This window comes from Quercus lobata, chromosome 7 (assembly GCF_001633185.2).
Source record: "Quercus lobata isolate SW786 chromosome 7, ValleyOak3.0 Primary Assembly, whole genome shotgun sequence".
NCBI classification, from domain to species: Eukaryota; Viridiplantae; Streptophyta; class Magnoliopsida; order Fagales; family Fagaceae; genus Quercus; species Quercus lobata.
The window spans coordinates 7,493,127-7,498,347 of NC_044910.1; positions in this window are offsets into that span (position 1 = coordinate 7,493,127).

A 5,221-nucleotide genomic window follows, 5' to 3' on the forward strand; every position below is an offset into this window, starting at 1 on the left:
CCACCTATAGGATGGAGGAAGAGGTGAACAATAAGAGTAAGGCGACTGAGGATGAACGCTCCAAACGCTGAATGGCCGCGTGAACTCTTTAGGCTTCTGAGGAGGACCTCACCAAGGCCAAGGCTGCCTTAACAGACGCTATCCGAGAAAGGGATAACGCCTCGGCGGGTTTAGCTGGCACTCAAAAACAGCCCGAGGATCAAACAAAATGCCTGTTAGAAGCCGAGGACCAGCTACGAATAGCCAAGGAGCTGATCGATGAATTAAATAAAAGACTGATCGCAGCGGAGCATGACAAAGGTATGGCGGAGTATGCCTGTGATGAAACCATAAGGGCCAAGCGGGAGGCCGAGTTTGCCAGAAACGAGGCTGAGGCTGCCAAGGAAACGGCCGAGGATGATGGTTATAATGCGGGGGTAGCCGAAACCCAAGCCATCCTTAAAGCTCATATTCCTGGAGTATGTAGGCTTTACTGTTTCCAGGTCTAGGAAGAGGCCTTGAAGCCAGCTGGGGTGAATGCTTCGTTTGATTTGTGGAAAGCGGAGAACATATTCTACCCTACAGCCATCCGTGAGGCCACCTCCACTAGCTCCGTGGCTGTGAGCGACCAACCCGAGGAAGGGGTCATTCAGTTGGAAACCGTACAGGTCGGCGCCTCTCCTGGCGAGACGCTCAAAGGGGGAGAACCTCAGGAGGTAATAGAAACATCTCAGCGTACGGATCTCGAGATCCCAAAGAGGTTGCTGAGCCTGTGGTTGGCATTCAAATGCCTAATGCTGAGGAACCAACCATACTTGCCCAGCCCCTATAGGCAATTCCTCTTGCTGTGGTCCCCAAGAGTACCGACACTGACCTTGTTCAGCCTTCCCCAGAAGGGACTACCTTCCAGGGCGTCGAAACTGATCCCGTTCCACCTTCCCAGGACGTGGCTGACGCAAAATTAAAGAAGTAGAAACCCTGGCCAGGCTTCGTATTTCTTTTTAGTTTAACGTTTAACTTGTTTCTTTTCCATTTTGAAAACTTTGTAATCTACTAGTAGTTTGAACCTTTTGAACATGTATATATGAAATCCTTTTCTTCCTTTTTCCTTCCGGTTACTTGTTAGTTGCCCTTGTCGATACTTACTATTGTTTATAAATATTGAACTAATTATCTTAACACGTATGGATAATTTGTGCATGCGATGAATTTAGAATCATGTTTCAGAACGTTAGCTTACCTGCACCCGTAGAGCCCTAAACTCATTTCTATCCCCCATTTAATGGAGATATAGGCATCATCCGAGATGTCACGTATAGTTGCTAGGTCCTGCTAAGTATCTAGGTTTCTTTAAAGTAGTTGGCTTCCCCATAGGTTTGAGTTCGAGGACCTAAAACTTGATTTTGATAAGTAGTTGGTTTCCCCATAGGTTTGAGTCTGAGGACCATGCAATACCTTGGTTCTGTCCAAAACTTGATTTTGATAAGTAGTTGGTTTCCCCATAGGTTTGAGTCCGAGGACCATGCAATACCTTGGTTCTGTCCAAAACTTGATTTTGATAAGCTGGTCCCCTCGGCTATGGTGTTGGACCTTGGTTTAAGGGGACTAGCTCCTCGGCCAAGCCCCTAGAACCATATGTGCTGCTGACGCTACAAAGCGCAGTCCCTAGTGAAGAAACGTAGCCCCTAGTGGGACTTTACTCTAAAATACTATATTCGGCTATTGAAAATGATGTGAAAGATTGTCTCCTCCCACTGCCTATGCCAAAACACAAGCCTTTCCCACAGACGGCGCCAATTGTAAGGACTCGATTTGTAACGACCCATAATAGTATTGGGTTCGCACATAAAAAGGCCCAAACAATATCATTTGTAGAGCATGGGTTTGAAAGGCTAGGCCTTAGCCACCAGACGGTGGGTTTTTCGTGGTGGTCAGACATAGTTAAATCGTGTTTGCCCTGAGAGTCTTTCTCCTGGAGGTGGGCTGGGAGGCTCTAGTTTTTAGCCATTTTTCCCAGCCCCCCTCTTGGTGCACTAACCTTCATGTTATATAGCCCTTCTTGGTTGATCTCAGCCCTCCACTTGTTAGTCAGGCAGGTGCCTACTTCTATACCCGTCCCATCAGCTGTCCCTTCTTGCTTTCTGTTAGTTGCGATGATCGAAGTCACCCTGCCCAGGTGTCTTTTCTCATTAACATGGTCAGGATGCTGGCCGGTGCATTTAATGCGGAGGGGACGTGTTTACCTTGAACCAATTTTGCATCGTACCTCCACATGGGCCCCATTCTACTCGCATCCCCTTCAGGGGGCTATTTTGGGATAGCCTTCATCGAGACGTTGCTCTTCCCCTTGAAGTCCTGGAGTGCCGAGGATAGGGTCGTCCTCAGTTGTTCCCCTTGACACCTCGGCCTTTCCTCATTCGTCCTCGGCACACATCCTCCTCGACATGGGCCCTGAGCCCTGATAGAACGTGGATCGGATCATAAGTTCCCTGGGTCGGACCATAAGTTCCCTGGCCCCACAGACAGTAATGTGCAAAATCAAGCAATTAGTAAATATTTAAACAAAGGCTCAAACATTATAACCCGTTGAATTTGTAAAGATTTAAACAAATATTAGAAAGATTCAAACATTATCATTCGTCTTCTTAATTGTGCTACTGTTGTATTATCCATTTTTGTTTCTATTATAACATGGTAAATGACCAAAATTAATTTTAAAGTCTGTTTTTTTAATCAAAATCAAAGAGTACGTATTTGAAATTCTTCTTATATTGTATTTGTGCTATTTTTTTTTAAACATCAACAAATGAGATAGAGTTTTCTTGAATACTAACCAAAAATCTTATAAGCCAGAGATGATAATTCCAAAAAAATACATTGGAAAATAGAATGTAATTGAAAAAAAAAAAAACTGATAAACATCAATGTAAATGAGGCTCTAGAAAGTGAGTTCCTATACACCATGACATCACAGGGAAAAATATAGAAGTTTTGGGTTTCATTTACTGTCTGCCAGCTAATCAAGTATAATTATCTAAAATCCATAAAACATGACAGGTTTAAATAAATGAACCATAAAAAATAAAAACATTTGAAGGCTGAGAAACATCGAACTCAAGTTTAACAACATAATTTAATATTTCTGTCTTCATTTAGTATATAAGTGGTCAATAAAATGGAACATGGTGGTTATAATGAAGGCCATTCATATTAAAGTAGAATACTGAATTCACAAAATTGAGTATATATACTTGGAAAATGAAAATGAAATTAAGCGTTATATTAATGAACTAATTTATGGGGAAAAAAACATAAAAATTACATATCTAATCATTTTGACTGGAAACCAACTTATTTAGAATTAGTACCTAAAATTTTAAGAGTTAAGATACATACTTCGGCATTATAGGTATTCCACTACTATCAATTATTACATCAAAACACCAAAATCCACAAACGCCGGTAGAGACAAATGGTGGAGACCATAAACCATGTATAAAAACTCAAAAATCAACAATTATAGTGCATGAAATCTGTTATGAATCATATGCTTAACCACAAACACTGAAAATCTAAAATACTAGATACCACAAATCAAATATACAATAATGGCTTGAAATTGAAATTAGCAAATTATAGAACCCTCACTATTACAAACTAAAATCACTCAAAACCCAACACAATGTTGTCACTGAGCTAAACTGAATTGTAAAACCACACAAACACAAATAAGCCAAATTTATTACAAAGCATAGCCTAAAAAATAAGCCAACTATATTACAAATAAGCCAAATAAGCCAACTATATTTTTTAGAAGAAAAAAAACTGATTATAGTATACAAAACAATCATACAACTAAAATCGGCATATGTGTCTAATGAATTAACCAAGCATGTTAATCGATCAATACGAATCCAACTATAAATCAATCAAATCTAAGTCATATTCTGCAAATTATGTATCTGTTAGTGATTTCAATCAACTTCCCTATTTAATTGTTTCTAACCCCAAACCAAACAAAAGTAGAGTGCTAGAGTCATTGTTCTTCCATTAAATCAAACAATATATATTGGAGTGAAACACTCTATTTATTAAATTTGAGCGAGATTTTGTTTAGATTTCATTTCTTTATAATGTAAAACCAAGACTAAAATCAATCTGTTTTTTGTAATTTCTATAATCTATAAAAATAAAACAAAAGAAGATGTATAAAATTGAGAGGGTTTATTGTAGACGACAAACATTTCGAGAGAGAACCAAACAACCACAACAAAAACAAATCTAACTCAACTATGTGAATCAAAACTAATACAACTAAAATAACCAAAGAAAATTCATATTTCATCCCCAAATTCAAAAAAATGGAAAAAATAATTATCGGTGGCAGTTCCTAATATTGTGAATTTGTAAATCTAAATTCGACAAAGGGATGGGAATAAAAAGAATTAAACATACATAAAATACCTTGATTTGAAGAAGAAAGAAAATCACGCTATCCAGGCCTTTGAAATTGATTGGGTATATGTTTTTGCAAAAAGGAACAATACAGATGACTTGGAAATTAAAGATGACAGTTGTGTGCATATGAAAGATTGTAAAAGCTTTAATGTTGTTGTTATGATTTGACCATATGGGTGTAACGAATGGCTCTCTCTCTCTCTCTCTCTCTCTCTCTCTCTCTCTCTCTCTCTCTCTCTCTCTCTCTCTCTCTCGGGTGTGACATTTTAGGTTGGGTTTTAAATCATTCATTTGATTTTCAAGAATTTATTTATTTCGCCTTTTTTTGTGGAAAAGTTTCACTTTTTTAATAATCAAAGACACAAAATTTATGACCTTGGCATAAAATCATATAACCAATTGCTCTGCAAAAATAAAAGTGGTAAAGTCATCTTTGTCTAACACATATATTGGGTGACTTTAGTACAATGCTCTATCATGTTTATAATGACAATCATATACAGTGCTTGCAAAAGAATGAAAAAAAAGAAAAAAGAAAAAAAAAAGAAAATTTAGTAAAAGAAAACAAACCTGAAAGAGAAAGAACCCGAAGCATTTGATATCACAATTACAATAAGTCCCTTTTTCCATGTACACACTACTTGTACGAGAAAATGAAAAATAGATCCTTAAACAAGAGCTATTATGAAAAAAATTGTCATATTCAAAAAATTGTTACTCTAATTTTAACTGAGAAGATGAAATTCTTTCAAACAAAGGTATATTTTCTTTATTTCTTTTCTTC